The sequence below is a fragment of the Sapajus apella genome, unplaced genomic scaffold (genome assembly GCF_009761245.1).
Source record: "Sapajus apella isolate SASKATOON/1434 unplaced genomic scaffold, GSC_monkey_1.0 scaffold59, whole genome shotgun sequence".
NCBI classification, from domain to species: Eukaryota; Metazoa; Chordata; class Mammalia; order Primates; family Cebidae; genus Sapajus; species Sapajus apella.
Genome location: NW_022436999.1, coordinates 10,197,019 through 10,209,806, shown reverse-complemented (window position 1 = coordinate 10,209,806; position 12,788 = coordinate 10,197,019).

Sequence of the window (12,788 nt, the reverse complement as noted above, 5' to 3'; positions counted from 1 at the left end):
AAACAATGAGAACATATGGACACAGGAAGGGGAACAACACACACTGGGCCCTGTCAGGAGGGGTGCAGGCAGCAGGGAGAGCATCAGGAAGAATATCTACTATATGCAGGACTTAACATCTAGGTGATGGGTTGATAGGTGCAGCAAACCACCATGGCACACATTTACCTATGTAACAAACCTGCATGTCCTGCACATGTATCCCAGCTCTTAAAAAAATTCAATTTAATTTTTACAAAATGGCTAATAACATTAAGAGCATGGGATAACTAGATCAGATGTAGCTGGAATCAAGTCTAGAAAACACCACAAATTAGTATGTAAGCTTGAAAAAATTATTTAAATTTTTCCATGTTTCTTCTTCCTTGGCTAAACCAAAAAACCACCACAACTGATAATGATAATAAAAATAACAATACCTTGCTCATACTTTATATGACATGATGCATATAAAATGGTTAGCACAGAGGCTGGCATATACAAACCACTCAAGAAAAATAAGCTATAGTTTTATAATTTAAAAATCAGTAAAATTTTGTCTGCATTCTGGACAGTTATATGAAAAAATTAAATCTGACTTTGAGAGCATATTTCTTTAAATAAAAAATTTGGAAGTCATAAAAATATTTTCTAAACATTTTTATGAAAAGAACACAATAAATACGTGATCGGTCAAATCCCAAAATCCAAAATGTTAGCGAGGTTCACTGGCTATCTTGAAACTATTTGAAATTTTCTATGTATTATCCGTAAAACAGTAGACTATTAAAAAAAAACTTTAACATGCGAATAATAACATGAACAGCCATTAAATTGGGTTTAGAAATTATTACTCAATGAAAGACCAAGACGACTAATTTAGATTACAAGGTTTCATTTGTCATGATTGTTTTTATTTCCCTAATTTCATCTCTGATCAAATTGAAATTAAGGTACGTATGTTTTATGAAGCATCAGTGTCTTCCTACACATGAAATCTGGACTTCTGCTTTCAACCATGATGTAGTAACTTATAACAGACATACCTTTCCATCATAAATAATTTTTAAAATACTGAACAAAATTTATGAAACAACTGTTTTGAGAAGTTGGGCAGCAAATAGGACATAATTGTGATTCTCTGAGAGATAAGAAATGAACAAAATTAGCCAATGGAGTGCCTGAATGTCTTCCTGGAGATCACAGAATAGGGTGGGTGAAGGGTCATTTAACTTGAACAAGGTGATCTGCCTGAGTTGTTGAGAACAAGATCAGAATTTGGGAAGCCTAATGAAGCTAAAAATGTTTGTGCCAGTATATCAGAAATGAAGATTATAAGCAGGAGGGAAAGCTCTAGAAATCTACATACAGTCCCACTTGAATCTTTGTCTGAATACTATCTGTATATAGGATGAAACTCCTTGATGCTACACTAAAAATAGCTGGTGGGTCTCCATGCTGAACCCAGCTTCTCTAAAGGACTATTATAGATTTTTGCCTTCCAAACAGCGAGAATGAAGAGACCTCATTGAATACATGGACATTAACTAGAGAACCCAGGAGAGATGTGTCTTAGAATGGCTAAGCTAGTAAGAGTAAAGGATCTTTTATACCCACCTAACAAAGCTTTCAAAAGAGTCTGAAAAGAACCATTTATCTGAAAATTACTCAACCATATATCAAAACAATATTCAACACATTTTTTTTTTTTAAGATGGAGTCTCACTCTATTGCCCAGGCTGGAGTGCAGTGGCATGATCTTGGCTCACTGCAACCTTCGCCTCCCAGATTCAAGCAATTCTCCTTCCTCAGCCTCCCGAGTAGCTGGGATTATAGGAATGCACCCCCATGCCTGGATAATTGTTGCATTTTTAGTAGAGACGGGGTTTCACTGTGTTGGCCAGGCTGTTCTCAAACTCCTGACTTCATGATCCACCCACCTTGGCCTCCCAAAGTGTTGGGATTACAGGCGCAAGCCACTGTGCCTGGCCAACACTTCTTAAAGGAAGGCAATAAAACTAATCAACAACATGACACTGACAATTTCTACCATCTCTCAAAAATTATTAGATACCTAAAGAATAAAATGTGACCCTTAGGAAAAAAAAAAATCTTGTCAACATAAACAGATCCAGAATTCGCAGATATGGTAGAATTAGCACAAAAGGACTTTAAAATAGCACTTAGAAATATGCTTAAGTATTTAAATTAAAATATGAGAAAAAGAAGGTGTATAAAATGAGATGGAATTTCTAGATATGAAAAATACAGAGCCTGACATGAAAAATTTACTAGACATGATATATAGCCAACTGGACTTGGGCATAAGAAAGAATCAGAAAGCTTGTAGGCATAGCAACAGAAATTATTCCAACTGAAGGAAGAGAGGAAAGACGTAAAAATAGTCACAGAACTTTAGTAGCCTATGAGACAATGTTAAGTACTTTAACATACAAGTAACTTAAATTTTAGGAAGATAATGAATATAAATAAATATATTTAAGAAAAAGGAGCGGAAATGTTTCCAAATTTTATGAAAACCCAAAAGTCACAGATTGAAGAATTTCAACAAACTTCAAGCAAAGTAAAATTTTTAAAAACTCAGGTGCATCATAATCAAAATGTAATCATTGATAAAAGAAAAATCAGTCAGTCTACAAGTTTATATCTACTGAAAATATTCTTAAAAAATAAAACCAAAAATATTTTAATGAAAAAATTTTTTGAGGAATTCATCACTAAAAAATCTGCACTAAACGGAATGTTAAAGAAAGTTCTTTAGGTTAAAAAAAACCAAATACACATAAAAATGAGATCTAGAATGAAGAACAGTGAAAAGAATATATAAATAAATATAAAAGACATTTTGCTGACTGCTCAAAGTTAAAACAATAATATAGTGTAGAGTTCATAACACATGATAGTCACAGCATAAGAATAGAGGTAAGATATAGATATACCCTGTTGTAAGGTTCTTATATCATATGGTAAAATATTATATGAGGATAAAATATTAAAGATGAATATTATAAACTCCAGAACAACGATTAAAAATTAAAATTAAAAGGGTTAACCAAAAGAATGAAGAGATAATAAAAATTAAACTTTGAAAAAATGTTCACTAAATATTTTAGCAGAAAAGAGAGGAAAATGAATAACAAAAACCACAAATAGAAATATGGTAGATATAAAACATTAACACATTAATAATAAATGTTTTGAACATTTCAATTAAAAGGCAGAGAATATCAGAATATATAAAAACACAGACTTAATTACATGGTATCTAGTAATGTACTTCTAATACAAAGACATAAGTAGATTGAAATTAAAGAATGTTATATTTATAGTAAATATAAGAAAGTTGGATGGGCTAAATCTATCAAAGTAGGCTTCAGTACAAGGAATAGTACCAGGATGAAAAAGAATCATTTCTGATAGTAAACTAGTGAATTCATCAAGAACACATGAAAATCTAAGTGCATATGTAACTAATAACGGAGTTTCAAATGAATGAAGGAAAACTGGAAAGAATTGAAATAGAAATGGGCAATTCCACACATAGAGTTGGAGATGGTAACCCTCTTTTCTCAGGAAGTCATAGAAAAAGTAGCAGAAAAATCATTAAGACCACATTAAACCAAAGCACCACTATCTACCAACTTGACCTAATTAACTGTAGAATATTACTCCTAACAATAGCAGAATACACATCATTTTCAGATGTACGTGGAACATTCACCTGGATAAAACATGCCAGGAAATGAAATAAGCCTCAATGAATTAAAAAAGGACTGAGAATATACTATAGATTTTTTTGTTACTATGCTTTCCACTTATTCCTGATTATTTGTTTTTGTCCTTTTATTTTTAATTTTTGACCAAAGTACCTAGAGATTGTCAATTTTATGACTTTTATTCAAGTAACCATCCTGCATTTTAATGATTTTTCTTTTTATTCTTTTCAGAAAAGAATAAAATTATTCTCTTCCTTCTGCTTACTTGAGATGTAATTTAGACTTCTTTTTTAGATTCTCAAGGTGAATGTAGTAATTATTATTCTTACTTTCTTCTTTTTTAATATAAATATTTAATGTTACAGATTTTTCATTTCATGTTAAATTTTTGATACTCTTCACTCATTCAGTTCAAAGATTTTTTAAAACTTTAAAAAATTTTGCTAGTGACAGAAGGTAAAAACCTTCACTCATACTAAATAAATATCATAAACATTGCTATGTCAATAAATTTAATAAGATAGGTAAGATGGATTAATTCCTGAATAACTTAATTTATCAAACTGCCACAAAAATAAATAGAAAGTTTGAGTAGCCTATGTCTACTATACCTACTACTTTACATTTGAATTTAAAGAGCTTAAATTTGAAATAAAAAACTTTCCCACAAATCAAACACTATACCCAGATGGCTTTACTGAAGTATCTCACAAACATTAAAGGAAGAAATTATAGCAATCAAGGTTTTTAGGAAAATATATGAGAAGGAAATAATATTCATTTAATAAAGCTAGCCTTACCCTGATACCAAAACTAGTCAAACACATTCCAAGAATGCCATAAGCCAATAACTGTCACAAATGTTAATGAAAAAGTACTAATTAAATATTAACAAATCATATTCAGTAATATTCAAAGAGAATAAATATCATGATTAAGTGTGATTCATCCCAGGAATATAAAATTAGTTTAATATCTGAAAAAAAAGTCAATATTAATCACTATAGTAACAGAAAAAAAGCCATAAAATCACTTCAACAGATGGAGGGAAAGCACTTTATTAAATTCCATATATATTAATGATAAAATTTCTCAGAAAAATAGATTTCTTGTGTAGCACAAATTTTGCAGCTTTATTTACATATTTCTTAAGGATTTGAAAACAATTTGTTTTAAAAAGTGATTTTGATTAGCTCACAAGAAAACAAGATATTGATGAAAATATCTTCACAGCCATAAAGGGAATCTATGAGAAACCAGTAGCTGATAACATATTTAATAGTGAAAGACTTAAGACATTACCCTAAGATTCAAAGTAAATAATGCACTCACTCTCACCATTTCTATTATACATTTTGTTTTACACAATTTTTAAATGTACAATAGAAATGATGAGAGTGAGCATGTAAATTTTATCCAGTACAATAATGCAGGAAAAGGAAATCAGACACACCAATTAGAAAGGTGAAGTATAGTTTATACAGAAGGGATATGATTGCACAAATAGAGAATCTTTAAGAAATCGATTGAAAGCAATACAAACAATAAAAGTGAATATAGTCATGTAGAAAGACACAAAAAGAACAAACAAAAATCTAGTTTTATTTCTATATACTACCAACAAATAGCTGAAAGTTAAATTAGAAAAACTGACGTTTAAAAAAAATCAAGTAGCATGAAATATTTAAGGATACATTTAGCTAAATATGTATAAATCCTGGACAATAAAATCCACAAAACCTCACATACTCTATAGTGACCTTTACCAAGACAATATGGTATTGCCATAGGGGTAAGTATGAAATCAATGAAACAGAATAGAGTCCAGAAATAGAACCACACCTGTTTGGTCAATTAGTTTTTGCTAAAGTATAAATAATTAAATAGAGTAGTCCACAATAAATGGAGGTAGAACAACAGGGTCTCCACATAAAACAAAAAGAATTCTGATTCTTATTTCACATTACATGTAAAGATTTTGAAATAGATCAAAGGCCTGAAGGTAAAACTAAAGCTAGAAATTTCTAAGAGAAAACATAGGAGAGAAATTCTTGTTGACTTTGGAGTAATATTATCTCTACAAAACATCAAAAGCCCAAAATATTTTTTTTAAATTGATAATTGAACTTCTTGCCAATTTAAACCTTCTCCACTTCCAAATATCATTAGAAAAAAATTCACACCACAGTCTGAGGCAAGGAGGGCAAATATTCACAATACATATGTATGAGAAAATATACAAATATACAAATATTCACAATACATATGAGAAAAAATAGAAAATTTATATAAATATTCTTTATATTTATATAAAGAATATGTAAATATTCTTTATATAAAGAATACTTATAACTCAATAAATAAACCAGCAACCAAATTTAAAATGAGCAAAAACTTTGAAGGTCTTTTGCATTCACTTTCTAGAGATACTGTAACAAAGTACCACAGACTGGGTAGCTTAAACAATAAGTTATTTTCTTAAAGTGCTGCATGTTGAAAGTTCAAGATTAAGATGTCAGCAGGGTTGATTTCTTCTGGGGCCTCTGTGCTTGCCTATAGATGGCTATCTTCTCCCTGTATCTTCACAGGGTCTTCCCTCTGTGTATATCTGTGTCCAAATTTCCTCTTATTGTAAGCATACTAGTCATACTAGATTAGGAGCCACCCTAATAATTTCATTTTAACTTAATTACCTCTTTAAAGATGCTGTCCCCAAATACAGTCACATTTTGAGGTACTGGGAACTTCAATGTAGGAATTTTAAAAGAATATAAGTCAGCCCAAAACACACTTTATTAAAATAGTATATTAATGACTAGTTAGAACAAAAACAATTATCAAAATCATTAGCAACCAGTTTAATAGAAACTAAAATCACATTTAGATACTACTACATGCCAATCAGAATGGTAAAAATGATAAAGACTAAGAATATACAGGAGAGAATACAGAGCAACTGGAACTCTCAGGCAGAGTTTGCATTCCTATCAGATTGCTGATAGGAATGCAAATTGGTACAATCACTTCGCAACATAGGCAGTTTCCTATAAAGTTAAACCATATGACCAACAGTCCCATGTAATCTCTGTGACTATACTCTAATTATGTAATCATGTACAAATCATTTGTTCCCAGCTATATCCCCAGAGACCCCAGCACTGTTTGGCACATGTTAAGTACAGACAAAGTATTTATTGAATGAATGAATAAATAAATGGGGTTTAAATAGCAAACTATTATTGAATATTTTGGTTCTTTCCAGTGTAAAGGTAAATCTTCAATCATATATCTGGTAATTTAGGCATATTTCAAGCCTCCTGAAGGACCTTCCCAAATAGTCTCCAAAAAACTTATACCAATTTATATTCCCATATGTAGTGTGATAGTTATCTTACTCTGCCCTTTACCTAGTATCAGGCATTAAAATTCACTGTACCATTGGTAATTTAACTTATACTTCCCTAATTATAAGAGGTATTGATCTTTTTCCATAGAATTTCTGTTTCTTCTTTGTAAAATTCAGTCTATTTTTATAGTTGTGCATTACGATTTGTTCATTATACAAAAGCAAATGTCATCCATGTCTTCTAATCATAACACAGACTACATAATTTTTAAATTTACAGAATTAAAGCAGGACTTTGTATCTCTTTCTGCTACATAAGAATATTTGTATTAAAGAATATTTCCTTAAGCATACCAAGCAATGTGTTTAATATAGATATACTTCAAAACAATGCATTTTTAATTTTTTTATATTAGAAATGTAATTTATATTCAGTGGCATTTTGGATGGTGATTATATGTAGGAGACACTAAAGTAAACATTTTATTTCAATTCCTACTTATACATTTATAGTCAAGGGCATTGCAACAGTTTCCTTATTAGCAACCATTATACAGGTAATTATATTTTCCGTGGACTAGACAGTGACACTAGAAAAAAATGGTTCATTGGTAGTGCAACTATATATTAGAGGTATAAATTATATTCTTTTTAAAAACACATACATATGCACACTTGTGCTCAATTCCATATACCATTGTGAATTCTCAAAATTAAAGGAAAAGAATTTCAAAAATATTAGACAGTCTTTTAAAGAAAACACAACATAAAGTTTTAAAACTTCTTTCACAAGGTAAAAGAGTAAAAAACAGGAATTGATTTTCAAATGCTGGTGAAATGAGAAACTATGTGATGTAATTGAGCACACTGGTTAGGATGTGGTGGCACTCAGCAGCCAGGAGACTCCTCTCCCAAAAAAACAATTATTGAACATCAACTGTTTTCTAGAAACTATATATAATCATATATGTTTAGAATGATATTAAAATCAGGATGGGGAGAAGTTCTTGGAGAGAAGAGAAATAAATAAGAAAAAAATAGAATGCACATGAGCAGAGAAAAGAGGATTGTGAAGAGTTTCATGATTCGTGGTAAATTTATCACCATGCTCAATTTTTACTTTTTTTCTCTTTTTTTGAATAATGAGCAGTCACTGTAAATTTAGTATAGTATTTATTCATTTGAAAAGATCTCAGAAACATCAACTTAGTTTTAGAAGATGAAAAATAAGTAAGTCCTGGATGTTTGTTGCCAAACTGAATTGGAACTAACAAAGGTCCCGCATACAGTGCCAGCCAGCCACTGATAAATGGATCAGTCCTTCTCTACATTGACACAGAGAGAGAAAAGAATACTGCAAAACTACAGCCATTTTATAAGAGCCAGATTTACCTAAATTGGTCACTTTTCAATCAGTTACGTCAACATTGTATGGAAACACCTTTAAGCCTTCAATAAAATGTGAATGCACTAAAGGTCATTTAGGCCACATAATGGACCACATTTTTCTACTTATATTTGGTATTATAGGTAATCAATGGTACCCCTGACACAGGGCTTAGCCTCCAAGAGTTTAGATTCTAAAATAAGCATTACTGAAGTACATAAAAACAAAAAGAAACTATATGCACATCACTTGTTTAAAGATTTTCATGGAAAATCCCATCATTCATAAACTCTCATTAAAAGAATGTCTCACTTCTTTCTTTTTAGTAAGAAACTTTTATTTTATTCAAGCCATTATATGTTTTCTGTTTTTATTTAAATTTTTTTTCCTGATACATAACTTATAAGTGGGAGCTAAATGATGAGAACACACAGACACATAGAAGGGAACAACACACAATGGGGCCTGCCAGCAGGCAAGGGATGGGAAGAAGGAAAAAGATCAGGAAAAATAACTAATAGGTGTGAGGCTTAATACCTGGGTGATGAAATCATCTATACAGCAAACTCCTAGGACACAAGTTTACCTGTGTAAGAATGTCTCATTTCTAGAAGAAACCCCTCATGCTATGAGGAAGAGAAAAAAATTCATTGTCACTATGCATGGGTACCATTTAACAAGCATTGGTACCATTCAACAAGTCATGGGTACCATTTAACAAGCATTTTGTACCACAACAATACTCTGTATGGTTGATATAAGTATCCATATTTTACAGACCCAGTTGAAAAAAAAATCAGTAGATTAAATCATTTCTCAAAGTGACAGAGCTAGTGAGTGATACAGTCTTAGACTATCAGACTATCTACTTTCAAGCCCTAGTTCCTGAAAAGATTAATATACTGTCTCCTAAAATAACTTTGATGGTCCACTATATGTCTATCACTCTTAGAAAACTTATTTTAAACATTTGACAATATGTGTGGGGCCTTCTAGAAAAACCTGAGGCCAGGTACAGCGACTCAATGCCTGTAATCCCAGCACTCTGGGAGGCTGAGGTGGAAGGATCCATTGAGGCCAAGAGTTTGAGACCAGCATGGGCAACATAGCAAAACCCAATCTCTTAAAAAAGAAAGAAAAAAAGCTTGGCATAGTGGTATGTGCTACTAGTCCCAGCTACGTGGGAAGCTGAGGCTGGAGGATTGCTTGAGCCCAGATGTTCAAGGCTGCAGTGAGCTATGGTCAGGTTCCTGCACTCTAGCCCAAGTAACAGAGTGATACCTTGTCTAAAAAATAAAAAAGAAAGAAAAAACTAAAAACTCTTCAATGTCGTTCTTCTTCTGGTCAACTGAGAAGACTGCAGATCTTTTCAGGAAACTAAGAATTCCCTCTACTGAAAAAATTAGTATTGAGCTGCATGCTGTAATTTTTATGCTCCGAGACATGTACAACCATGGGATGTTAGCCAAGTCTGACAAGCAACATGCTATATACTCAGGAATCATGCTTACGCTTATTGTGTGACACACAACTTGACAGTCTTCACAACGCTGAGGTTTGCACAGCAGACTGTGGAGTAGGGTCACATGCATTTGTTGTTCCAGTCTATGCCATATGTTCCCTGAAGAAACAAGAGCCACCATGCTGATCCACACAACAATCGCTTTACAACAGGGTATGGACATTCATTTTATTGTCTTTTTTTAATGTGGTTTACAAAATTTGTTTTATCATTAGATTACATGCTGAACATGCTTCTTGTGTAGATTTTAACTGAGGAACATAACTCTTCAGAATTGGACACAGATGCAAATTCCCAAGCCATCAAGATTCTTATTAACAAAACATGAAGTTTTAAGTTCATATTAGTCATCTGACTTAGCATTCAGGAAACTAAGCTAAAAATTTTTTTTAAGTATCTTCTATACAACAGGAGTCTTTAGCTTTATATTACTTCCTTTCTACTTTATGGCCTAAGAAATTTTTCTAATATCTCTGAAAGTTTTATCAATAGCTTGCAATGATATGCTTCTACAGTTAGATTTTAATTCTCTAAGATTCAGATTAGCCTAAAATTACTTTGCGGAATCACAGTGGGAACTGTTTAATGAGTTAATTAGTACTCATTCTTCTAATAGAGCTGTACTCATCAATCTGAGAGATAAATAGCAGATGCTTTCTGAGTTATCTTTCTTTTCCCACATCCTTACTGTCCACTTAATTATTTGATCCAATCAGAACAACTTTTTCAGTAAGAATTGGATATATTCCCAAGTTGAGGAGAATTCAATCACCTAGGATGTATCTAAGAAAATTTAGCAGTCCTGTTCGGAAAACTAGTAAATGAATTAGTCCCTTACCCCTAAGAAATGCAATGATTTTACCTGAAGAAAACAAAAAAGTCTTTTCTCTATGGAGGGTGATTATGATTAACTAGGGACTGCTTCTAGGCTTAGTGCAATAGTAACTCTGCTGCTGTTGCTGCTCATGGAATTCAAATTAAGAATATCAAAATTCCAGGACACTTTAAAACTGGGATGCTGGTAATCTAGTGTTCATTAATACCAGACTTATAAATGGCATATACAGAAAGAAAAATTGAAATTGATATCACCTAAATGAAATATATATTTGTAGATACAAAAAATTATGTTAGAATATGCAAGAATCTATTAATAGTACTAATTACCTCCTGGAGTGGAACGACGGAATAATCAGGCTGGAGGGAGATTTCTACTTTTCACTTTACACACTGCTGTCTTCTTCTCTACCAAAGATACGTAGTACAACAATAATAATACTACTATTACAATAATAGAATAATAATGAATAATAAGTGGCTCATAGTAGGTACAAAGAAGAAATTTGGAGGAGCATGAGTTAAGAATCTTTAAGCCACAGAGACAAAGGTCCTTTGTTCCCAATTTATATATCTGATCTCAATTTGCTCCAGTCTATATCCCAACATCTAGATATATAATCATAACCAGTTGCTTCTCTTATTCAGACACAGAGATATAATAAGTTCATAAATAAACTTCTGGGATTAAATAGTCCTAGAAGTATGTAATCTGATAGTTACAGCCCTTCTTGCCACTTAGCGAACCACCAGTACTGCAGAAAGGGGATGTTTTCGTCAAGTTCTGTGTTAGAATGAAAAATATTTTTCTTATTGAACTTATAATAAAACTTGAAAATAACTCAAAAAATTCTATTTAACCCATAATGTTCCTATGACACTAATAGTGCTCAGTATGGATATAGGCCACATTTAAAATTGGATTTCTCTGAATCTGTGATCAGCATTCCAAACAATTGACTAAGAAATAAAAATTACTAAAACAACTAATTTTAAAAAATGAAAATAACGACTCTAGTCTTGCCATGTATACAGCTTTCAGATATGTGTATATAGGTGATATTTTTAAATGTGCCAACTCTTCAAAAAAAAAAAAAGTCAAATGCAAAAGAAGTAGAGGTCAGATGATAAGTTCAGAAAGTGGAAAACATTCAAGATGAAAACATTTAAGTTTGAATTAATACAAATTCAAAGTTGAGAAAATTTTCATTTGAATTCTGCAACATACAATTATGTCACTTCCAACATGAAAGTGAATTATACACAAACTAAATGCTTTAAATACAGCACAGCAAACAAAAGCACATAATCCATTTATGAACTAGTTGTATAACTGCATAGGATGCCAGTATACAAAGAAATCACAATGACCTCAAATCCCAGGGCTCTATAAAAGAAGTATTCCACCTGAATTAATGAAAGTATAGACTAACTCTTGAAGAATAAGTTGGGTAATAAAAGCAATTATATTTCAATGCTTGATCTTAATGCTCAAAAAAGATTCTTGAAAGCCCACCAAATTTTTTAAAAATATAATCAAACAACCCATAACTGAAAACTAGAACCTACCAATGTTAGTAGACAAGCTTTATACCCTTCTGTACCTTAATTATCCCTCTTTGGAAGATGTGACATCTAAAGTTCTTCTTAGCTCTAAGATAATTATGTTAACTAAAATTATGATGATATCCCATATCCTGAGAACACAGTATATAGTAACTAAGATGATCAGTTTTCACTATTGACCAGGCTCATAAATAATCATTGAAGAATTATAGTTTGATATTCTTAATGGAAAACATGTTCTTTATTTACATGATTAGACAAGGTGAGTATTTGCTAAGGGAGAATTATCCTACATACCACACTTGATGACAAATCTTTTAAATATTTAAAGGACAAACACATATTGAACAAACAGTGAAAATAACATCATAGTTTATTCATAAAATGTTTTGCAAACACCTCTTAAGCATCAGG